This window comes from Phocoena sinus, chromosome 3 (genome assembly GCF_008692025.1).
Source record: "Phocoena sinus isolate mPhoSin1 chromosome 3, mPhoSin1.pri, whole genome shotgun sequence".
In the NCBI taxonomy this organism is placed as follows: domain Eukaryota; kingdom Metazoa; phylum Chordata; class Mammalia; order Artiodactyla; family Phocoenidae; genus Phocoena; species Phocoena sinus.
Genome location: NC_045765.1, coordinates 55,012,496 through 55,036,932, shown reverse-complemented (window position 1 = coordinate 55,036,932; position 24,437 = coordinate 55,012,496). Strand labels below are relative to the sequence as shown.

At 44.3% G+C, this 24,437-nt stretch overlaps 1 long non-coding RNA gene and 1 other non-coding gene across 2 annotated transcripts in view; one reads left to right on the top strand and one right to left on the bottom strand.

The window, feature by feature from the left end:
* Positions 1-319: 319 nt before the first annotated feature.
* The window catches only part of LOC116751540, a 65,956-nt gene continuing 41,838 nt past the window's right edge, over positions 320-24,437 (top strand). The window contains exons 1-2 of the long non-coding RNA XR_004349293.1: positions 320-470; positions 23,720-23,941. This is a non-coding gene — a long non-coding RNA (uncharacterized LOC116751540). The remainder of the gene's footprint in view (positions 471-23,719; positions 23,942-24,437) is intronic.
* On the bottom strand, positions 21,683-21,755 carry TRNAG-CCC. Its single transcript has one exon. It is a non-coding gene; the product is annotated as a tRNA-Gly (tRNA).

Sequence of the window (24,437 nt, the reverse complement as noted above, 5' to 3'; positions counted from 1 at the left end):
CCACGCACTGAACCGGGTATGGTGGGGACACAGGCCCTGCCAGCCAGGCACTTGCACTGGCGTCGAGGGGATAACGTCTGGAGTCTCGGAGCACTGATCGAACTTGAGGGGAGTGCCTGTTGGAGTCTCAGGTATCCATCCCAACTCGGAGGGCTGTGCAGCCAGGCCAGAGACGGACCTCGAGTCTCCGCGTCGTCAACAGCCAGGGAGCGCTCCGGGAGGCGCTTCCAGGACCAGCTGCAGGGAACTGGGCTCTTGCTATGACGCCGCCCACCGCCTCGCCCCGCCCCGTGCGGGTTGCCAAGGTGATCAGGTGACTCTGAGCTCGCGGCGCTCGGGCCGGTTGTGACGTCAGGCGCGCCCAGGCTCCTCACTCGCTCCTTGGCAGGTGCGGCGCGACTTGTGCGGTCTCGTCTGATCCCAGCGGGTCCGGGCCGAACCAGTGCCTAGCAGGTTCGAAGAGAAGAGAGGTAAGGTGCGGCGGAGCCGGACCCGGCCAAGCTGGGACCAGGGAGGGGGTGAGGCGCGGGCAGGGCCCTTCCGGGGTTTTGCGCACCCCCGAGCTCCCCAGAGGGCGTCGGAAGAGCGAAGGGCCCCGGGGCGGGATGGGCCGGCTCCGGCCGAGGAGCGCGCACGGGCTGGGAGAGAGGCCGGGAGCTGGGGAGCGGTTGCAGCCGGCCCGATGCCCACCCCGGCTCATCGCGGCTGCTCCTCCGGGTCCCGTCGCAGCGCCGCTGGCGGAGGCTGGGAAGATCCAGCGCCGCCCGCCCGGCCTCTGGGCAGTGGACTAAGGGGCTCCGCGTTGCGAGAAGTCGGCTGACTGAGAGCTGGGCTCGCCACACCCGGTCTCGGGAGACGTCTGCGGGAGGCTTCTGCGTCTCTTCGCCTTGGGCTGCGATTTCTAGGGCGCTGCCGGGGATCCACTCCGTGCTCTGAGCCGGGCCTGCTGGGGGCGGGAGAGCGCTCGGGAGCCCCTCGGGTGGGAGCAGGGGCCTGGGGTGTTCGGGAAAGGTGTTGCGGGGGAAAAGGAATCTTCACTATTGAGAACGGTGTCTAGGGATCTGAATAGACCTGTTGGAGGAAGTGAAATCTGAGCGGAGCCCTGAGGGGGGCGGCTAATCTCCGGCAGCTGTGGGCATTGGACGAGTAGAGGGAGGGAAAGGGGACCTCTGGAGAAGGAGACCTTGAGCCTCGCGCTGGAGGTAAGGGAAAGACGATTCGGCGACTTACTGGACCGAGTGCTAGGGCAGAGGGGAAGTTTGGAGATTTAGGTTAGGGCCGGTTGGGAAAAACTCTTTGAGCGCTTAGCTGAGGGTTTGTGTACTGTGGGGAGCCATTGAAGCGTCGGCTGCGTTGGGGTAGGGGAACACTGGGATGGGGAGACACTGAGGAGGCAGTTGTGACAGCCTGGAAAAGAGGTGACAACGCCTAGAACTCTGGTCCGTTGGGATTCTGTGAACCCTGCTTCTGAAATCTTTGTAGCAGACAAGGATGTGGGAGCAGGCAGCCAGGTGCCAATTACCCCGGCCATTGTTAGCAGATTTTTTAAAAATTCCTTCTTATACGGGAAAGGAAGCACGCAGCTGCGGCTCATTTTCTCTTCTCATTTGGCCGGGTGAGTTAATGACTCTCTGAGGGCTTTGCTACCCTTGATATGCACTGAGGTTGTATTGTCCACAGCACTTACCCTTTAGAAATTTCAGAGTGTTCTACAAACACCTCTTATCCCCAGGGTGAAACCCAACCCTGAGCGAGTGGTAGGAGATTTAATGGCAGAGAAGTTATTGAAGGATAATCAGTGCCCCAAACATGAATGGGGGCATTGGGGAAGCTGAAAGGAGTCCCCTGCTCTTTGTTCATTGTAGAACAGAGTTCCCCTTTCCTACCTGCTACCCTCAGTTTGTGAGCTTCTTAGCTAAGGCTGCTTAAGTGTTAATTGGCCATTTTGTCTTAAATTCTTGAGAAATAGGAAGAAGATATTTTGATTTTTGAAGAGGAATGATTTGGTGATATATGGGTTTTTTTCCAGCTCGGAAATTTACTGATCCTGTGAACTACAACAAAAAGCACACAGTTGTCCTTTTTAGATCGAACCTTTCACAAACTTCTGTTTTCTGGGAGGAAGTGAAATAGCTGAAACTTCTCACCAATTTGTTTTGTATTTGTTTGACTCCAGAAAACAGAATCGGACTCCAGGAATCCTGTACACTAAGAGGCAGTTGAGGGAATTGCTGAGAACTTGGCAAGGTGGCTGCAGCTGGTTTATGCATTAAACGGAGAAACCAGCACAGCACTCAAGGGAGAACAAATCCAGAGTGCTGGCAGCTGGGGAGAGCGAGCTTCCCAGTCAGATCAGCCACATCATTCTCTGTAAAAGATGTCTTAAGACAGGTCATTTGAGCATTGAGCAAATACGTGTTTACCACATATTTCTACTTACCTGAAGAGTCCCCCCCCCTCCCCGTGTACCTATTCATTGGCTGGGCTTGTTATGATAGAGCTTTTTACAGGGCTCTCCAGAAGCCCCATAATATTAAGAATCGCTGGAAGTTAGATTTCTGGGCCACATTTTTAAAAAACTGTTAACCATTTTCTAAATGGTCTTTGGAATTATTTGGAACGGCCAACTAATCATGCTTCCTTTGGAAACAGTCTGCTCCCCCTCCCCCAGACACTGTAACTATGTGCTGTCAGGGAGGTTAAGTAGGCCGAGAGTTTTGGGAAATTTTCTGCTTTCATTCATCCCGGCCGCCCCCACAAATGTTCCCATTGGTAGAGAATTTAAGACTTCAATGTTAGGAAAGAAAGATAGTGTTTCCCTCAACACAAGCAATGATAAACACCAGGCCTGGCTGTTCTGTTGAAGAACAGAAATACCCTCCCTTAAGGGGAACTGGGCCCAGGTGAGAACCAGGGCTAGGGTATGAGCCAGAGACCCCCACGGAGCGTTCTAGGCCTGCACCTTTGTCACCCAAGGGCAGGCCCTCCTTTCTTGGCTGGAAACAGTCCTCAACCTTGAAACGGGGTAATGGACTGCAGCACACCATAGCAGGTCCTCTGCACAGCAAGGCCTCCTAGGGGTTTGTAATGCAGAGACTCTGCCTGGGCCATGGCGCACAGACCGCTTATGGCCAACTTTTCAGCATAAAGCTCTACACTGCCCTCATGGAAGCCAAATCTCTTCTGAAGCACAGTAGTCAATTCCTGGATCCGTCAGCCCTTCCTCACCAAGAACATTCTGTGTCCTGGTGGCCAAGATAATGATTTCTGTCCTGGTTGGTGTAACTCGGACCTCAACTCCAGAGTACCCATCTTCAGCCAGCTCCCTAGTGAGAAACTCGTTCAGTTCAGCTTTGAATATGCCGTCAGTGACAAACTTCCTCTTGGAAATCTGCACGGCCATCTTGCCACCGCGTTCCGCAGAAAGGAAAGGCTTCACAGAGGGTGTCCCCCCCCCATAAATTTATTTATTTATTTATTTATTTATTTATTTATTTTTGGCTCTGTTGGGTCTTCGTTGCTGCGTGTGGGCTTGCTCTAGTTGTGGAGAGCGGGATTGGGGGGCATTACTCTTTGTTGTGGTGCGTGGGCTTCTTATTGTGGTGGCTTCTCTTGTTGTGGAGCACGGGCTCTAGGCGTGCGGGCTCAGTAGTTGTGACTCACAGGCTCTAGAGCACAGGCTCAGTAGTTGTGGCGCGTGGGCTTAGTTGCTCCAGGGCTCGAACCCCTGTCCCCTGCATTGACAGGCGGATTCTTAACCACTGCACCACCAGGGAAGTCCTTCTCAGAGGTTCTGAAGGAATATTAATGAGAGGCTTTTATGAAATTTGAGCTCCTCTAAAGCAGAATATTTTAATTTTTGGATGATTGGTATTTTTTTGAGATGCAGTGAAATAAAAAAAGAGGTGGACATTCTAAATTTTTTTGGTAAAAGCCTCATTCAGCACCCTAAGGCTTTTTTGTTTTTGTTTCCGGGTGTATGTGGGCTTGGTTACCAATAAGCCAATAATCAGATCTGGAGGCCTGAGGGTAAGTGCATGTTTGCATTTCATATGTAAATAAGTTCAGACTGTTTCACACTTTATCCAGCTGGTTTAGAGTGCCTGGAGTAAACCTTGCAGCTTCTTGGGCTTTGGACCCTACATCCTTTCGACCCAACATCCTTTCAACCCTAAAGGAGTTAATTACTAAGCACTTCAGAGACTGAAGTGGGCAATAATGCTCACTAAATTGAATGAGGAGTGAAATAGTCATCTTTTAAAATTTCATTCTCCTGAGTCACTCTGCCAGTCCTCCATCAGATAGAGATTCAAGTGCTTGCTGACGTGCCCAGGGAACTACAGAACTACAACGTCCATCTCTCGGACTTGTGACATTTGTTGTCTAGGCATAGTTCTCACAGGGAAGTTCTGACAGGAGAGGCTTCCTGTTTTTCTCAGGCTGAATTGAGTGCTGTGTTCTAGGCCTCCAAGCTCCTCACGCTTGACCAGCCCTACTAATTGGCTTGGCTGTACAATGGGAGTCAGCAATTAAAACACATCAGTTTAAAAGCAAGGGGATTGGGCATGAGTTGACCCTCCAGGCTCTGGCCAAAAAGTTTCACACCATTTTGGGCACTATATACAAAGGGCTCTTCAAAAGGCAGTGAGCTTAGAATGACTTCTTTTGTAGTTTTTAGGAGACAGATGTGGAATATTAGTACTGATTTAGGCCTCAAAACCAGAGCTAGGAAACTGGATGGGCCCTCAGTTCTAAAGCAAGGGAGGGAGTTCCCTGGTGGCACGGTGGTTAAGAATCTGCCTGCCAATGCAGGGGACTATGGGTTCGATCCCTGGGCTGGGAAGATCCCACATGCTGCAGAACAACTAAGTCCATGCACCACAACTACTGAGCCCGCGCGCCTAGTCCTGTGCTCTGTAACAAGAGAAGCCACCACAATGAGAAGCCTGTGCACCACAACGAAGAGTAGCTCCCCAGTCTCTGTAACTAGAGAAAGCCTGCACGCAGCAATGAAGACCCAATGCAGCCAAAAAATAAAAAAAAAAAATAAAAAAAAAAGCAAGGGAGATAAATGGTTTGAATCCAGTGTCTGTGGGTAGCAAGTCTGGTATGGCTTTGTCAAAAACAAAGGATGGTTTATATTTTTCTGAACCTTTTGATTAAAGGCATACCTCGTTTCATTGTACTTTGATCTGTTGGGCCTTGCAGATACTGCGATTTTTACAGATAGAAGGTTTGTGGCAACCCTGTGTCTATCGGCGTCATTTTTCCAACAGCACTTGTTCACTTTGTTTCTCTGTGTCACATTTTGGTAATTCTCGCAATACTTCAAACCTCCATCAGCAAAAAAGATTACAACTCGCTGAAGGCTCAGAAGTTTGTTAGCATTTTTCAGCGATAAAGTATTTTCTTTTTAATATTTATTTTATTTATTTATTTGGCTGCGCTGGTTCTTAGCTACAGCATGCATGTGGGATCTAGTTCCCTGACCAGGGATCCAACCCGTGCCCCCTGCATTGGGAGCGCGGAGTCTTAACCACTGGACCACCAGGGAAGTCCCACAGCGGTGAAGTATTTTTAAATTACGGTGTGTACATTATTTTTTTAGACATAATGCTATTGTACCCTCAATAGACTACGGTATAGTGAAAACATAACTTTCATCTGCACTGAGAAACCAAAAACTTTGTGTGACTCTCTTTATGGTGATATTCAGTCTATTGCGCTGATGCGTGTGAATGATTTAATCTTGGTAATCATGGTGAGAGGAGGGTTTGATCTACCTGAATTTACTCATTGGAGAGTAATGCCTTATTCACAGATGCCTTTCATCAGTTCTCTGATTTGTGTTAAAGAGTCATTAGTCTCAAGAGAATTGGCCCAGAAAATAAATCACGACTGAAATCTACCTGGCCTCCTGGCCAGTGTTCAAAGAAAGGCAGGGGTGGGGAACAATTGAATTGCAAAGGTATTTGGGAATAGGAAGACCTGGGAAGTGGTGCTAGACTTCTGCTCTCAGTACTTCACCCATCAGCTTTCAGTATTGGGACCTCGGGCAGGATCATTTGGGGACAGTATGTGTGAAGAGGGGGACTTCTATAGGAATGTGCCTATCTCATGAGTCCTTGTCGTTAAACCTATACTTACTGCTTTCCTGCTGCCCGCTAGCTTCCCAGAGACCCCAGACCCTGTGTCCCCCCTTCCCCCACCCCCAGCCTTTCTTCCGCAACACCCTCTCTAAAGGCTGGTGTGATTCATCAATCTCTGATCCAATTTCTGCGTCCTCTGGTTCTGCTGACTTTGCTGAACTAAATCTTGGTGATATTCGATGTGTGATGGTGGCAGAACTCCAGCGAGGGGTAGTTGCATTCTAAGGGCTTGGAGGTGGATGCTTCATCTGTTTCTCACACTTAATTTGTGTTCCACCTGCATGATTTTTGTCTTATCTCTTTGCCATCAGTACTATTATTTAACATTTTTCTTTAAATTATGCCATTTTTTAAAAACCCTAAAAGTTATTTGAAAGGGAAACTATGATTGGCTTAAACTGGAAACCACTATCACCTGCCACAAATAGAAAGCAAATATTAAAAAGCATTAACTATTAAAATTAAGTTGTCTGTCCACATTCCCCAAATTGTTCCACATACTCCAGTTGGAAAAATACTGCCTTCATCCAAAGATATGACTCACTCTGTTAATTTTTCCAGGTGGCAGTAAACAGGCGGTAGGAATGGTTTGGGGGTAGGCAGGGCTTCAGAGAGGGCCCCTTGAATCCCATCTTCTGAAACTCTGCATGGCTATATGACACCAGGAAGACAGCAGAGTGAAAAATGTAGGAACTAAAAAGAAATACATGCTGTCAGTTGAAACCACTGGTGTTTTGACATGAGGTTTGCCAAAAGGAGGCCCAAGTGGTGGTGAGCCTGTATACTACATTAAATTCTAGGCCCTCCACCAGGGATGTGACTTCATTGATGTTGTGTTCTGTTGTTCTTTCTGTGCAGGTGCGCTCTTGGAAAACTCAGGTTTTTGTTCAGGGTGGATGCAGTTTGTTTTCTTGTTTTTGTTTTTAATTCATCAATGCTCCATACTACTTTGGGCCCCTTGTCTTCCATACATACAGTTGCTCTTGGTGGATGTTACTAATGACAGAACTCTGAAGTTATCATCTAGCATGTTTTTTCTAACCTTTCTGTCCATAATGCGTATTCCTTTAAAAAATTCTATGAAAATGAAAGCGGGGGGAGCGAGCTGCCCTGGGATGTCTGGTCCTTAGGGTGCTCACATGGCAGGTGTGACTGGTACTTGCTGGTGTTCAGTGAAATTCACTCTTGTCCTTTAAAGCCGCCCTGCGGTGCTGACTGAGCTGCCGCTCCCGCAGAGGGTCAGGAGAGCGTGCTTTAATGGTGGAGCAAAGCCAGGGCTGGGCTGGTAGCCGGCAGGAACCAGGAGTGCTTAGTTAAATTGCCAGCACATGAAGCTGTAGGGACCTTTTTCTAAGCCGTCAAGATTTCAGTTTTCCCACAAAGCCTAGTCTAATGCTCTGGGAGGGGGCAGGCAGAGCCTATCTTTCAGGGGCCGTGCTGGTGAGGGACCTGGCCTGGGAAGTGCCCTTGTCAGGCTTGTTGGGAGGGATAGACTGTCCCTTTCTAGTGTGTCCTGTCAAGTTGGCAGGGAGCAGAGTTCCTCCCTTTTCTCTCTCTCCCTGCTCTAACCTATTCTTTAATCTCCCCAACTCACTTTCTCTGTTAACAGCTTTCTTCCCTTTTTCTTTCCCTTCTGTTCACTGCTGCTTTTGCTTCCTACCCTCCCTCTTGCTGGGCTCATTTTCTGTCCATTGTCACTTTGAGGGCTGGCTGTTTGAAGTTCCAGAGTTACAATGCTCTCCTGTACATCCCATGACTAGATGTAATTCAGAGGTCCCCAGCCTTTTTTTCTGAGCAGGAGCCAGCCTTCACTTCCCCATGGCTTTAAGACAGCAGCATCAGTGGGGTGCTGACCGGAGTTCCTGAGCTGAGGGGTGGGACGCAGCTGGTGGTTGGAGTTCCCAAGGGGGGAGTGGGCAGTGGGGGGGTGGGCTTGCTGGCATTATGGGAGCTGTCAGACAAGGGGCTGAGTGAGGTTCACCTTTGGGGTGTCCTTCCAGAAGCTGAAGGCAGAAGGCTGTCCTACATTCAGGTGGTCCTCTGGCTTCTGCAGAGGACCATCCGTGACTAATAAAGGCTGGAGAAGGGGCCCTTGGTGAGGTTGGCCTGGAACCCATGGGACTGTTCACAGCTGTGGATCCTGCCCTGGTGCTGGGACAAAACATGTTCTCAGTGGTAGCCGGATGGTTGTTGGAAGCATCTAGAAGTGTGGCTTTCCTGCTCAATGAGTGAAGAAATAGGTTATTTTCTCCTAAAAGCCATGGGGCAGACATTACCCAAAGATATCTTTCATTTTTTACTGTGTGTAGTCATCTCTCAGTAGTTCCAGGACCCTTTCATACCAAAATAATGTGGATGCTCAAGTCCCGTAAATGAAATGGCATAGGGTTTGCATTTAACCTACGCACATCCTCTGAATACTTTAAATCATCTCTAGATTACTTTTTTTAAAAATAAATTTATTTTATTTATTTTTGGCTGTGTTGGGTCTTCGTTGCTTGGTGCGGGCTTTCTCTAGTTGTGGCGAGTAGGGGCTACTCTTTGTTGCGGTGGGCAGGCTTCTCGTTGCAGTGGCTTCTCTTGCTGCGGAGCACGGGCTCTAGGCGTGTGGGCTCAGTAGTTGTGGCTCACGGGCTCTAGAGCACAGGCTTAGCAGTTGTGGCGCATGGGCTTAGTTGCTCCGTGGCATGTGGGATCTTCCCAGACCAAGGATCGAACCCGTGTCTCCTGCATTGGCAGGTGGATTCTTATCCACTATGCCACCAGGGAAGTCCCAATTATTTTATTTCTATTATCAGTGATACTGAAGGGGAAGAGGAAGGCAGCTAGAGTTCTTTCTCTCATATCCTCAGTACTGGGCTTGTCATGTAATAAGTACTTAATGATGTTGAATAAACAAATGATTAGGTTTGCCAATAGTATCTGACAAGCAAACGAATAAAATTACATGACTCCTATTAAAAGAGATAAAGGATAACTAGAAAAAGAAGCTGCAGTGATCCTGAAAGTCTACTCTTAGTAAGGCTGTTTGTGAGCGTTATCTCTGACTGGAGTGTGAGGGTTGAGTAATCCGCATTTCCCTTTCTGCCTAACTCTCAGTGTGATCGTTGCTTCCCTTTAGAAGCCTTCTCTCTGACTTTCCTGACCTACTGTCTCTACATTTTAATTTTATTTTTATTTATTTATTTATTTTTTGCGGTACGCGGGCCTCTCACTGTTGTGGCCTCTCCTGTTGCGGAGCACAGGCTCTGGACACACAGGCTCAGCGGCCATGGCTCACGGGCCCAGCCGCTCCGCGGCATGTGGGATCTTCCCGGACCGGGGCCCTGCATTGGCAGGCGGACTCTCAACCACTGCGCCACGAGGGAAGCCCTGTCTCTACTTTTTATAGAAGGAACAAATGACTGTGTGAATGGAATAAACGAACACATCAATGCCAAAATTTAACAAAAACTGTAAACCTGAGATGATAGAGCAGCACCAAACCAGTAATTCTAAAGCTTTTTTTAGCCCAACAAACAATACCCAAAATTATGGGTATGAGAATCAAGAAAAACTGAGGGATCTAGAATATAAATCTATTTACGAAGATCCCTAATTAGGGAGTTCAGAAAAGACACAGAGGAGGTCTTCAGAGTAAAATCAGCCCTTTTTTAAAAAAAAACTTTACAATTTTATAAATTCCCAAGAAGGATATGTAAAGATGGAGGGATAAGCATGACTTCTGACTTTGAAGATAAGAATAGTTCCAAGGTAGGGGAAGTCTGCATGTAACCAAGAGAATTATTTTTTTAACCCCATGTTTGGTACTTAGCCAAGTGACTTTTCAGTTTGAAGCAGAGAAAAAACATTTAAAGAACTTAAGAAGATGAAGTGTCTTGTGAAAAAAAGAATCATGGGACTTCCCTGGCAGTCCAGTGGTTAAGACTCTGCACGTCCACTGCAGGGGCCACGGGTTCGATCCCTGGTCGGGGAACTAAGATCCCACATGCTGCATGGTGTGCCTCCCCCCCACAAAAAAGAACCACAATTACAAAAATCACTGTAAAAAGCAGTGAAGAGCAGATATAAAATAGTTTATCCACAAGGGAAAATTAATAATAGGAAGGGAAGTTGGGGCACTAGAAGGGGTCTACAGAAGCATTCTAGGCATTAAAAAAAAAAAGAGGTGGGTAACATGAAAATACCAAAAAGCACTAAGAAAACTTAATTTTTTTCTGACTATATAGGTTCCTTATTGAAATTTTCAAACATACAGAATAAATAACAATTGCCAATAATTCCAGCACCCAGGGAAAACCACTATAAATGTTTTTTTCCTTCTAGCCAAATTTTGTCTGTCTACTGTTACTGTACACTTAAAGCATGAAAATCTTTTTTTTTTTTTTTTCCCATTTTAATCAAGGCTTCTCAGGACGGTCCCCTCAGCCCTTCCCAGGCTTGTCTGCCAAAGCATGAAAATCTTAGTGTACAGCTCCAAAACTGTTCCATGTAATCATGACTCAGCTCAAGATGTGGAACATCTCCATCATCCCAGAAATCTCCTCTTGTGCCTCTTCCAGTCAATATCCGTAGATTTGTTTTGGCTGTTCTTGAACCTCATATAAATGCAATCTTACAGTGTGAAGTCTGTTGAGTCTGGCTTTTGTTCATCATTGTCTGTGGGACTCATCCACATTGCTGCATGTAGTAACTGTTCTTTCCTTATCACTGGGCAGTGTCTATTGTATAACTGTACCGTAATCTTTCTGTTCTGCTGTTGATGGACATTTGGATGGTTTCTGGTTTGGGGCTATAATAAATCAAGCTGCTTTGACCATTACTTTTTTTTTTTTTTTTTGGCCATGCCGCGCTGCATGTGGGAATGTGGGGTCTTAGTTCCCTGACTAGATATTGAACCCACGCCCTCTGCACTGAAAGCATGGAGTCTTAACCGCTGGACCACCAGGGAAGTCACTGACTATTCTTACATGTGTCTTTGGTGGACTCACGCACTCATTTTACTTCAGTATATATCTAAGAGTAGAATTGCTGGGTCATAAGATAAATATTTCCGAAGTCATGAATATATTATAAACTTTGTTCTAAAAGTGTGATTGTGTCCAGGATACAGTGTGAATTATTCTTGGTTTATAAGGATGGAGATCCAGGTTCATTTTTTTATTTTCTCCCATTAGAATAGCCAGCACTCTTTATTGGAAAGATTAATTTTTACTTTCTGAGTTGCAGTGGTGCCTTTCTATTAAATTAGGTGACTACTGTGTGGGTCTCTTGTAGAATTCTTCATTCTGTAACACTGATCCATTTATTAATATTTATTTTAAAGAAAATGGGATCATGCTTTTACATTTTTCTACGCTTACTATTATATCATGCTTCAAATTGAGAATAATTGCAAAGGAACTATTATATAGATGTACCGTAATTTATTCTTTTTTTTTTTTTTTGCGGTACGTGGGCCTCTCGCTGTTGTGGCCTCTCCTATTGTGGAGCACAGGCTCCGGCCATGGCTCACGGCCCAGCCGCTCCGCGGCACGTGGGATCTTCCCGGACCGGGGCACGAACCTGTGTCCCCTGCATCGGCAGGCGGACTCTCAACCACTGCGCCACCAGGGAAGCCCCGTAATTTATTCTTTTCCTTTTTTTTGGACGTTTGGGTTGTTTTTTCTTTTTTCTGTTTTGTTCTTTTATGTTACAGGCTTTCCTCAAATGTCTTGATAATCCTTGTTCATTCATTTATTTATGAGGCAATAAAAAGCAGATTAGAAGTTCTGCGTGCATGGGCTTTTCTGAGGAGTGACTGGGTGAGTCATTGGAGTCTCCTCGAGTATTATCAGTAATTTTTTCCCCTTGGGCTGCTCAGTTTTTCCAGAGGAACATTCTCCACTCTACTGCCTGCAGGGTCAGTGCCATGGTACCAGGTGTCTTGTCATTTAAAAAAATAACTTTGAAAACTATTATCTTTTCCTTCATCTCTGCTTTGATGAGGTCTTTTATTGTGATCTTACCTCCATGGGCCACTTTCCGAAAGAATAGTTTCTGCTCTTCTCATTGTATGGTTGAATGACTGAAAATCCTATGACTTTGAGCATGTCTTGAGTGGGATCATCAGATAAGAGTGTTCAGTGCAGCCTTTTTTTTTTTAATTTTTGTTTTATATTGGAGTATAGTTGATTTACAATGTTGTGTTAGTTTCAGGTGTACCGCAAAGTGATTCAGTTGTACATATACATGTATCTATTTTTTTTTCAGATTCTTTTCCCATTTAGGTTATTACAGAATATTGAGTAGAGATCCCTGTGCTGTACAGTAGGCCTTTGCTGGTTATCTGTTTTAAATATAGTGTACACGTCAATCCCAAACTCCCAACTTATCTCCCCACCCCCACGTTTCCCCTTTGGTAACCATAAGTTTGTTCTCTAAGTCTGTAAGTCTGTTTCTGTTTTGTAAGTAAATTCGTTTGTATCATTTTTTTTAGATTCCGCATATAAGCAGTATCATATATTTGTCTTTCTCTGTCTGACTTACTTCACTTAGTATGATAGTCTCCATGTCCATGTTGCTGCAAATGGCATTATTTCATTCTTTTTTATGGCTGAGTAATATGCCATTGTATATATGTACCACATCTTCTTTATCCATTCATCTGTTGATGGACATTTAGGTTGCTTCCATGTCTTGGCTATTGTAAACAGTGCTGCAGTAAACACTGGGGTGCATGTATCCTTTCAAACCATGGTTTTCTCTGGATATATGCCCAGGAGTGGGATTGCTGGATCATACAATAGCTCTATTTTTAGTTTTTTAAGGAACCTCCATACTGTTCTCCATAGTGGCTGTACCAATTTACATTCCCACCAACAGTGTAGGAGGGTCCCCTTTTTTCTCCACACCCTCTCCAGCATCTGTTGTTCATAAACTTTTTGATGATGGCCATTCTGACTGGAGTGAGATGATATCTCATTATAGTTTTTATTTGCATTTCTCTGACAATTAGTAATGTTGAGCATCTTTTCATGTGCCTGTTGGCCATCTGTACGTCTTCTTTGGAGAAATGTCTATTTAGGTCTTCTGCCCATTTTTGGATTGGGTTGGGTTTTTTTGTTTTTGTTTGTTTTGTTTTTTGTTTTTTTATATTGAGCTGCATGAGCTGTTTGTATATTTTGGAGATTAATCCCTTGTTGGTTGCATCATTTGCAAATATTTTCTCCCGTTCTGTGGGTTGTCTTTTCGCTTTGTTTATGGTTTCCTTTGCTGTGCAAAAGCTTTTGAGTTTAGTTAGGTCCCATTTGTTTATTTTTGTTTTTATTTCCATTACTCTAGGAGACAGATCGAAAAAGATATTGCTGTGTTTTATGGCATAGAGCATTCTGCCTGTTTTCCTCTAAGAGTTTTACAGTATCTGGTCTTACATTTAGGTCTTTAATCCATTTTGAGTTTATTTTTGTGCATGGTGTTAAAAAATATTCTATTTCATTCTTTTACATGTTAGTTGCCCAGTCTTCCCAGCACCATTTTTGAAGAGACTGTCTTTTCTGTATAGTCTTACCTCCTTTCTCGTAGATTAATTGACCATAGGTACTTGGATTTATTTCTGGGCTTTCTATCCTGTTCCATTGATCTATATTTCTGTTTTTGTGCCAGTACCATACTGTTTTGATGACTGTAGCTTTGTGGTATAGCCTGAAGTCAGGGAGCCTGATTCCTTCAGCTCCATTTTTCTTTCTCAAGATTGCTTTGGCTGTTCAGGGTCTTTCGTGCCTCCATACAAATTAAAAAAAATTTTAGCCATGCACATGGTTCATGAGAAAAAAAATTTTTTTTTCTAGTTCTGTGAAAAATGCCATTGGTAATTGATAGGGATTGCATTGAATCTGTAGATTGCCTTGGGTAGTATAGTCATTTTGACAATATTGAGTCTTCCAATCCAAGAACATGGTATATCTCTCCATCTGTTTGTGTCATCTTCAGTTTCTTTCATCAGCATCTTATAGTTTTCAGAGTACAGGTCTTTTGTCTCCCTAGGTAGGTTTATTCCTAGGTATTTTATTCTTTTTGATGTGATGGCAAATGGGATTGTTTCTTTCTCTTTTGTTGTTAGTGTATAACAATGCAACAGATTTCTGTGTATTAATTTTGTATGCTGCAACTTTACCAAATTCATTGATTAGCTCTAGTAGTTTTCTAGTGGCATCTTTAGGATTATCTGTGTATAGTATCATGTCATCTGCAAACAGTGACAGATTTACTTTTTCTTTTCCAATTTGTATTCCTTTTATTTGTTTTTTTTCTCTAATTGCCATGGCTAGGACTTCCAAAACTATGTTGAATAAAAATGGCAAGAGTGGACATCCTTGACTTGTTCCTGATCTCAGAGAAAATGCTTTCAGCTTCTCACCATTGAGTATGATGTTAGCTGTGGGTTTGTCATATATGGCCTTTATTATGTTGAGGTATGTTTCCTCTGTGCCCACTTTCTGGAGAGTTTTTATCATAAATGGGTGTTGAATTTTGTCGAAAGCTTTTTATGCATCTATTGAGATGATCATATGGTTTTTATTCTTCAATTTGTTAATGTGGTGTATCACACTGATTGATTTGCAGATACTGAAAACTCCTTGCATTCCTGGGATGAATCCCACTTGATCATGGTATATGATCCTTTTAATGTATTGTTGGATTCTGTTTGCTAGTATTTTGTCGAGTCTTTTTGCATGTATGTTCATCAGTGATATTGGTCTGTAATTTTCTTTTTTTTGTGGTATCTTTGTCTGGTTTTGGTATCAGGGTGATGGTGGCCTCACAGAATGAGTTAGGGAGTGTTCCTTTCTTTGCAATTTTTTGGAATAGTTTCACAAGGACAGATGTAAACTTTTCTCTAAATGTTTGATAGAATTCACCTGTGAAACCGTCTGGTCCTGGACTTTTGTTTGTTGGGAGTTTTTAAATCACAGTTTCAATTTCAGTACTTGTGATTGGTCTGTTCATATTTTCTATTTCTTCCTGGTTCAGTCCTGGAAGGTTGTACCTTTCTAAGAATTTGTTCATTTCTTCTAGGTTGTCCATTTTTTTGGCATATAGCTGTTTGTAGTAGTCTGTTACGATCCTTTGTATTTTTGTGGTGTCAGTTGTAACATCTCCTTTTTCATTTCTAATTTTATTGACTTGAGCCTTCTCCCTTTTTTTTCCTGATGAGGCTGGCTAAAGATTTATCAATTTTTTTTTTTTATCTTTTCAGAGAAACAGCTTTTAGTTTCATTGATCTTTTCTATTGTTTTCTTTGTCTCTATTTCATTTATTTCTGCTCTGATCTTTATTACTTACCTTCTACTAACTTTGGGTTTTGTTCTTTCTCTAGTTGCTTTAGGTGTAAGGTTAGGTTGTTTGAGATTTTTCTTGTTTCCTGAGGTAAGATTGTATTGCTATAAACTTCCCTCTTAGAACTGCTTTTGTTGTGTCCCATAGGTTTTGGGTCATTGTGTTTTCATTGTTGTTTGTCTGTAGGTATTTTTTGATTTCCTCTTTGATTTCTTTGGTGATGCATTGGTTGTTTAATAATATATTGTTTAGCCTCCACTTTTGTGTTTTTTTTTTTTTTTTTTTTTTAATGCGTTACGCGGGCCTCTCACCGCTGCGGCCTCTCCCGTTGCGGAGCACAGGCTCCGGACGCGCAGGCTCAGCGGCCATGGCCCACGGGCCCAGCCGCTCCGCGGCATGTGGGATCCTCCCAGACCGGGGCACGAACCCGTGCCCCCTGCATCGGCAGGCGGACTCTCAACCACTGCGCCACCAGGGAAGCCCACTTTTGTGTTTTTTTACAGTTTTTTTTTTTTTTTTTTTCCGGTAATTGATTTCTAATCTGAGTGTTGTGGTTGGAAAAGATGTTTCACATGATTTCAGTTTTCTTAAATTTACCGAAGCTTGCTTTGTGGCCCAGCATGTGATCAATCCTGGAGTATGTTACATGTGCACTTGAAAAGAATGTTTATTTTGCTGTTTTTGGATGGAGTGCTCTATAAATATAAATTAAGTCCATATAGTCTAATGTGTCATTTAAGGCCTGTGTTTCTTTATTGATTTTCTGTCTGGATGATCTGTCCATTGATCAAAGTGGGGTGTTAAAGTCCCCCACTGTTATTGTGATACTGTCGATTCTTCCTTTTATGGCTGTTAGTATTTGCCTTGTATATTGAGGTGCTCCTATGTTGGGTGCATATATATTTATAATTGTTATATCTTCTTGGATTGATCCCTTGATCATTATGTGGTGTCCTCTTTGTCTCTTGTAACAGTCTTTATTTTAAAGTCTACTTTGTCTGATATGGGTGTTGCCACTCCAGCTTTCTTTTGATTTCTGTTTGCATGGAATACCTTTTTCCATCCCCTCACTTTCAGTCTGTATGTGTCCCTAGATTTGAATTGGGTCTCTTGTAGACAGCATGTATACAGGTCTTGTTTTTGTATCCATTCAGCCATTCTGTATCTTTTGGTTGGAGCATTTAATCCATTTACACTTAAGGTAATTATCAGTATGTATGTTTCTATTGCCATTTTGTTAATTATTTTGGATTTGTTTTTGTAGGTCTTCTTTCTCCCCTTCCTCTTTCGTTCTCTTCTCTTGTGATTTGATGACTAACTTTAGTGTTGTGTTTGGATTGCTTTTTCTTTTTTGTGCGTTTTTTATCTATTTTAGATTTTCAGTTTGCGGTTCCCATGAAGGTTTTTTGTTTTTCCCCCCGCCCTGTGGAATCTTACTTTATTATTTTAATGTTTTTACATCTTTATTGGAGTATAATTGCTTTACAGTGGTGTGTTAGTTTCTGCTTTTTTTTTTTTTTTTTGCGGTACGCGGGCCTCTCACTATTGTGGCCTCCCGCTATTGTGGCCTCTTGCGTTGCGGAGCACAGGCTCCGGACGCGCAGGCTGAGCGGCCATGGCCCATGGGCCCAGCCGCTCCGCGGCATGTGGGATCTTCCCAGACCGGGGCACAAACCTGTGTCCCCTGCATCGGCAGACGGACTCTCAATCACTGCGCCACCAGGGAAGCCCTAGTTTTTGCTTTATAACAAAGTGAATCAGTTATACATATACATATATCCCCATATCTCTTCCCTCTTGCGTCTCCCTCCCTCCCACCCTCCCTATCCAACCCCTCTATGGGTCACAAAGCACCGAGCTGATCTCCCTATACTATGCGGCTGCTTCCCACTAGCTATATAAACATGATTGTCTTAAGTTGCCAGTCTTTTAATTTCAAATTCATTTCTAATATCCTACATTTGTGCTCTCCTCTTCTCGTGATTGCTGGTTTTCATATCATATTTGTGTGTGGATGATTTCCTGCCTTTACTGGTGAGCTTTTCCACTTATAATTTTCTTATTTCTAGTTGTGGCCTTTTCTTTTCCATGTAGAGAAGTTCCTTTAGCATTTGTCGCGAAGCTGGTCTGGTGGTGCTGAATTCTCTTAGCTTTTGTTTGTCTGTAAAGCTTTTGATTTCTCTGTCAAATCTGAATGAGAGCCTTGCTGGGTAGAGTATTCTTGGTTGTAGGTTCTTCCCTTTCATCACTTTAAATACATCATGCCACTCCCCTCTGGCCTGCAGTTTCTGCTGAAAAATCAGCTGATAACTTTATGGGAACTCCCATGTATGTTTTTTTGTTTTTGTTTTTCCACCAAGCAGCTTGTGGGATGTTAGTTTCCCAACAGGGATTGAACCCAGGGCTTTCACCCAGCAGTGAAAGTGACGAGTCCTAACCACTGGACTGCCAGGGAACTCCCCCCTTGTATGTTTTTTTTCTTTTTTAAACAAATTTTTAATTTTATTTATTTATTTTTGGCTGCATTGGGTCTTCGTTGCTGCACGCGGGCTTTCTCTAGTTGCGGTGAGCGGGGACTACTCTTCGTTGTGGTGCATGGGCTTCTCATTGCAGTGGCTTCTCTTTGTTGTGGAGCACAGGCTCTGGGCGCATGGGCTTCAGTAGTTGTGGCTCGCGGGCTCTAGAGTGCAGGCTCAGTAGTTGTTGCGCATGGACTTAGTTGCTCCGCGGCATGTGGGATCTTCCTGGACCAGGGCTTGAACACCTGTCCCCTGCATTGGCAGGCAGATTCTTAACCACTGCACCACCAGGGAAGTCCCACCCCCCTTTTATGTTATTTGTTGCTTTTCCCTTGTTGCTTTAAAAATTTTTTTATTTTATTTATTTATTTTGGTTGTGCTGGGTCTTAGTTGCAGCGGGTGGGCTCCTTAGTTGCGACTCACTGGCTTCTTAGTTGCAGCCTATGTGCTCCTTAGTTGCTGCCAGTGGGCTCCTTAGTTGTGGCATGCATGTGGGATCTAGTTCCCTGACCAGGATTGAACCCACATCCCCTGCACTGGAAGGCGGATTCTTAACCGCTGTGCCACCAGGGAAGTCCCTTCCCTTGTTGCTTTTAATATTTTCTCTTTGTCTTTAATTTTTTGTCAATTTGACTATGTGTCTCAGCGTGTTCCTCCTTGGGTTTATCCTGTATGGGACTCTCTGTGCTTCCTGGACTTGGGTGACTGTTTCCTTTCCCATGCTAGGGAAGTTTTCAGCTATTGTCTCTTCAAATATTTTCTCAGGTCCTTTCTCTCTTCTCCTTCTGGGACCCCTATAATGCAAATGTTAGTGTGTTTCATGTTGTCCCAGAGGTCTCTTAGACTGTCTTCATTTCTTTTCATTCTTTTTTCTTTATTCTATTCCATGGCATTAATTTCCACCATTCTGTCTTCCAGCTCACCAGTTTTTCTGCCTCATTTATTCTGCTATTGATTTCTTCTAGTGTATTTTTCACTTCAGTTACTGTATTGTTCACCTCCATTTGTTTGTTCTTTAGATCTTCTAGCTCTTTGTTAAACATTTCTTGTCTTCTCGGTCTATGCCTCCATTCTTTTCCTGAGATCTTGGATCATCTTTACTATCATTAATCTGAATTCTTTTGCAAATAGATTCAATGCAGTGGTTTTTTAAAAAATTTATTTATTTATTATTTATTTATTTATTGTTTCTGGCTGTGTTGTGTCTTCGTCACTGCGCACGGGCTTTTTTCTAGTTGCAGTGAGTGGGGGCTACTCTTTGTTGCGATTTGTGCGCTTCTCATTGTGGTGGCTTCTCTTGTTGCAGAGCACGGACTCCAGGTACACAGGCTTCAGTAGTTGTGGCATGTGGGCTCAGTAGTTGTGGCTCGTGGGCCCTAGAGCGCAGGCTCAGTAGTTGTGGCGCACGGGCCCAGCTGCTCTACGGCATGCAGGATCTTCCCGGACCAGGGATCGAACCCGTGTCCCCTGCACTGGCGGGCGGATTGTCAACCACTGCGCCACCAGGGAAGCCCAGATTCAATGCAGTTTTAATGGATCTTGGCTGCTGCTTGATTTGAGCTGTCTCTTTTGGAGCCATGATTTGTCTTTAATGCTACAATTTCCACTGTTTACATTTGATCCTCAGTGTAACACACTCTACTATAGTAGAGCTTACATTTCACCCGACCAAATTTATAAGGGAAAACATTCACGTTTTAAAGTTTTGTATCATACCTTAAATTTAAAGCTCATTTATATTTTGCTTATGTTAAGTGGTTTGTACTAGACTGTGTCAATGTGAGGGAATCTTTCTTTACTTGGGTTTGCTTCTGTACAAGCATGGGAACAATTGATTCCCACTGGGTGAAATCCTGCTTTTAAGATGCCAGCTCTGGAATCTTTGATCTTGACACAGATGCTATTTCTATGACTTTTGCTGTTCTCTTACTGGGATTTTTTTCCTGCTTAGAGGAAACTGAAAATAGTTCCAGATTTTATTCCTCTAAGGTGACTGTGTTCTGGGAACACAGGACAGAGTGTGGGGTGGGGGTTGGTCATGACAGTAGAGCACCTGTATGGGTTATGCTCTTTATAAGTGCCTCTGAGTAGTACATGGGGTTCCCCTGACCCCAGACATTAAGCAATTTCTCAGGCAGAGGGAGAAAATTACATACTAAAAACGAGGGGGAAACATGATTGAGGGAGAAAGGGGAGGACACATACATTTGGGAGAGTCTTGAGGGTCCCAGGAATAATGAGGAATAGATACACATAGATCGATCAAGAAAAGTCATGAAACATTGAGGTGTGAAGTTGTGATAGTTCTAAACACTTTGTTCTCTGTGCCTTCTCACTGCTCATTGTTCTTAGAAGGGCAGTGTCTTCAGAGAAATATAGGTGTAGACTTTGCTAGAGGGAGAATGATCATTATTACAGGGTCTTGTTGGATTAATGAAGTTAAACTGCAGTTTTGATGGAATTAGGTCAGTACAGAGGACACACACACACACTGAACTTTAGGAAAGAGTAGTTATGATGGCTGTGTTCTACTTCTGTGTCTTAAAAAATAACTAATGGAATAGCTGTAGGGGGGTTAATGAGACTGATTTCTGTGTTAACCAGGGCTCTCTAGGTTTACCACAGCCTTCCAGGCAGGAGAGAGGGAATGCAGAAGTAGTCAGCAGTTAGGTGCCCAGGTTCACGTGATGATTGCGGTGTTTGTCACCGTGAGCCTTTGGTTTAGGGTAAAGGGAAAGGCCATTTCCAGATCAGAGTGTGATGCCACGTTGGCATAGACCAGAGAGCAAAGAAGGGAAAGAACCCTAGTTCTTTTCTGAATCCCTCCCAGGCCCCTGAAGAAAGAAGAATGAGAGACAGAATGCAGATGAGGTCAAAAGAGAGATCTTCTAGCCATTCTGATTTCATCTTACAAAGTTTCAGTTTATTATCCCCTCCTTCAAGTGACACTCTCCTCACTCCCACCTCCTCTCAACTGAGTTTAAGCCCCTACTGCTACCCAGCAGTCTGTTTACCACCTTTTCTAAAAACTACCATCCTTATGTTTGTCTTTTTAACCTGTTGTCCAGGGGAAGGATTTGAAGCATATCCATTTCTATACCCCACTACTTAGCACAGTGCCAGGCACAGTCAGCACTGCATAAATGTCTGCTTGCTTGAACATCAATCAGAGGGGTTCATTAGCTTACCTTACTATTGGTTCCTAGTAGTGGAAATTCTACAGAGGTAGCTTAGGTTAGGTTGGTGTTTTGTTTTTTGTGTTTTTTTTTTTTGTGGTACAGGGGCCTCTCACTGTTGTGGCCTCTCCCTTTGCGGAGCACAGGCTCTGGACGCACAGGCTCAGCGGCCATGGCTCACGGGCCTAGCTGCTCCGCGGCATGTGAGATCTTCCAGGACCCGGGCACGAACCCGTGTCCCCTGCATCGGCAGGCGGACTCTCAACCACTGCGCCACCAGGGAAGCCCTAGGTTGGGTTTTAATCTGATTTATGAGCTATTATAAAGTCATCTGGAATCCCATTTCTTTCTTTATTTTTTAAAAAATTATTTAGTTATGTATTTATGTATGTATGTATGTATGTGGCTGCGTTGGGTCTTAGTTGCTGCACACGGAATCTTTGTTGCCACGTGCGGGACCTTCATTGCAGCCTGCGGGATCTTTTTTGTTGTTGTTTTAGTTGTGGCATGTAGGATCTAGTTCCCTGACTAGGGATCGAACCCAGGCCCCCTGCATTGGGAGTGCAGAGTCTTAACCACTGGACCACCAGGGAAGTCCCTGGGATCCCATTTCTTTCCTTCTTTCTGCTCTACCTTTCTGAAGTATCTACTTCATCTTAAGGCTGGTGGCTCCCTCACGGCTGCAGATTGGCTGTCAGCAATTTTGTAGGCCATGTCCTTGCTAGACCGTGTATTTGACTGTGTTAAGGGGAAGGGAAGGTTGGGAGTGTGTTAGGAGAGGCCCAAGATTTTTGTTTTTGTTGTTGCTGTTGTTAAATTTATTTTATTTATTTATTTAGTTTTGGCTGCGTTGGCTCTTCCTTGCTGCGTGCGTGCTTTCTCTAGTTGCGGCGAGCGGGGGGCTACTCTTCGTTGCGGTGCGTGGGCTTCTCATTGCGCTGGCTTCTCTTGTTGCGGAGGATGGGCTCTAGTCATGCAGGCTTCCGTAGTTGTGGCTCGTGGGCTTCATTGCTCCGTGGCATGTGGGAACTTCCCGGACCAGGGCTTGAGCCCTTGTCCCCTGCATTGGCAGGCGGATTCTTAACCACTGTGCCAGCAGGGAAGCCCAAGCCCCAAGATTTTAACTGATCAAACCACCTTCGAACTAATCTGAGTGGCCAAGGGATGCCATTTGTGATTGGCTTAGTCCTGGAGTCCTTGAATCAGTCTTGATGGAAAAGAGGAAGGGGTGACCTGGATTGGCTTAGGTTAGATTGGGCTCACCCTGGAACTGGTAAGGAATGAGCTTCCCCCAAAGCACATGAACTACAGGAAGAAAGAATGGATACTTAACTGGAAATCTGACTTATGAAGGGGAATGTGGTTGTTGCATGGGTAGCCAGCAAAGTCCACTGTTTTAATGCAGATTTTCTAGGGAACCTTACTTTATGGCTACTCTGTTCTTCTTATAGAGTCATTTATGAATTTATTGATTGCATATTATGAAAAAGAATTAATGGTGAAATTATTAAATTTTGAGTATGAGACTCTTCCCTCTATTAACTTACTCAGATAGGTAAAACGTTAAATATCAGTACAGGAGAGGGGTGAGTACAAGGCAGCAAGATGACAGCAATCATGTTCATCCAGAATATATGTACTTTGCATTCCCCAGTAATGCTTTTAATCAGGAAGTCATTGTGTCAGGCACTTCGGGGGCTACAGAGATGATAGAAAGGAGATGCTGGCCCCCTCCAGACTTCAGGCCCAATCAAGAGAATGGATAAAAGGCTTTGGGGACTGGGAAGAAATGGCCTCCCTCACAGAAGCAAACCACCCAGAACAGGAACCTGTAAAACAAAGTGGGGGCTCCTGGGGAGTGCTCCAGAGTCCTGGGAGCCTGGATGGTCAGAGGAGATGCTTAGCATGTTCTGTGGGCAGTTCTGCCCTTTGTGTAGTGACAACCGAGCATACTGCTCAACTGCTCAGAGCTGTGGGTCTCAGGAGAGCAACCAGATCACGCAGTGCCCAGGGTGGGGCAACCTTTACACTCACTGGTCACTCACTGCCGGTGTTGCTGCTTGTTAGAAAACCCCATCGTGGCCCAGCCGTGTTTGTTGGAGGATTTCTGTCACCAGGTCAGCCTCTGCTGATCTGATTCATAATTAATGCTTTTAGACTTTCTGCCTTCTTCTTAGAGCTATCCAATCACATTTATGGATATTTTAGAGAATTAAAAAACAAAATAATAATCGGTTCTTCATTCAGCACATTTACTGGGGCCTGCCTTGTGCCAATCACTATGCTAAGCTCCAGGGTCATGGTGGTGACCCCAAACTGATGTGATTCCTGCTGTCACGGCCTGTAGTCTAGTGGGGGAGGCAGACAAAAGGCAAACAGATACATGAGATATTTGCCAATTGTGATGGTGAGAAGGAAACAAAATGGGCAGAGCTGAAGATGTGCAAGAGGTTTAAGATATCTTTAAGGCAATTTGTAAATGATCTCATGATTACAGTTTTTATCCTAACGATTTCCCCAGATTAAATGCAAATAACTTTCATTGTCTGTCTCTTAGGTGTACTCAGCAGGTCCCTGATGAACCAAGAGAACCCTCCACCGTATCCAGGGCCCGGTCCGACGGCTCCGTACCCACCTTATCCACAGCAACCGATGGGGCCTGAGGTCTACCCTCCAGGACCTATGGGGGGACCCTACCCACCTCCTCAGGGGTACCCCTACCAAGGATACCCACAGTACGGCTGGCAGGGCGGACCTCAGGAGCCTCCTAAAAGCACAGGTACTGTGATGTGAATGGGGCATGTATACAGTTGGTCCTCCATATCTGCAGGTTCTGCACCCACAGATTCAACCAACCACCAGATTGAAAATATTTGGGGGAAAAAAACTCCAGAAAGTTCTAAAAAGCAAAACTTGAATTTACTGTGCTCCGGAAACTACTTACATAACATTCACGTTGTATTTACAACTATTTAAATTGTGTTAGGTATTATAAATAATCTAGAAATGATTTAAAGTATATAGGAGGATGTGCGTAGGTTATATGCAAATACCTTTCATATAAGGTATTTATATATAAGGGACTTGCGCCACCGCAGATTTTGGTATCATGTGGGTCCTGAAACCAATCCTCCGTGGATACCGAGGGACGACTGTATGTGTATTACGTAGGTGTGCATGTGTGCAGTCCAGTGTCACCAATGGAAATGTTTGCATGTTTTCTTTGGCAGAGAAGAAACTCTGGCCTTTGTTTGCCATGGTTGACATTTCCAAAG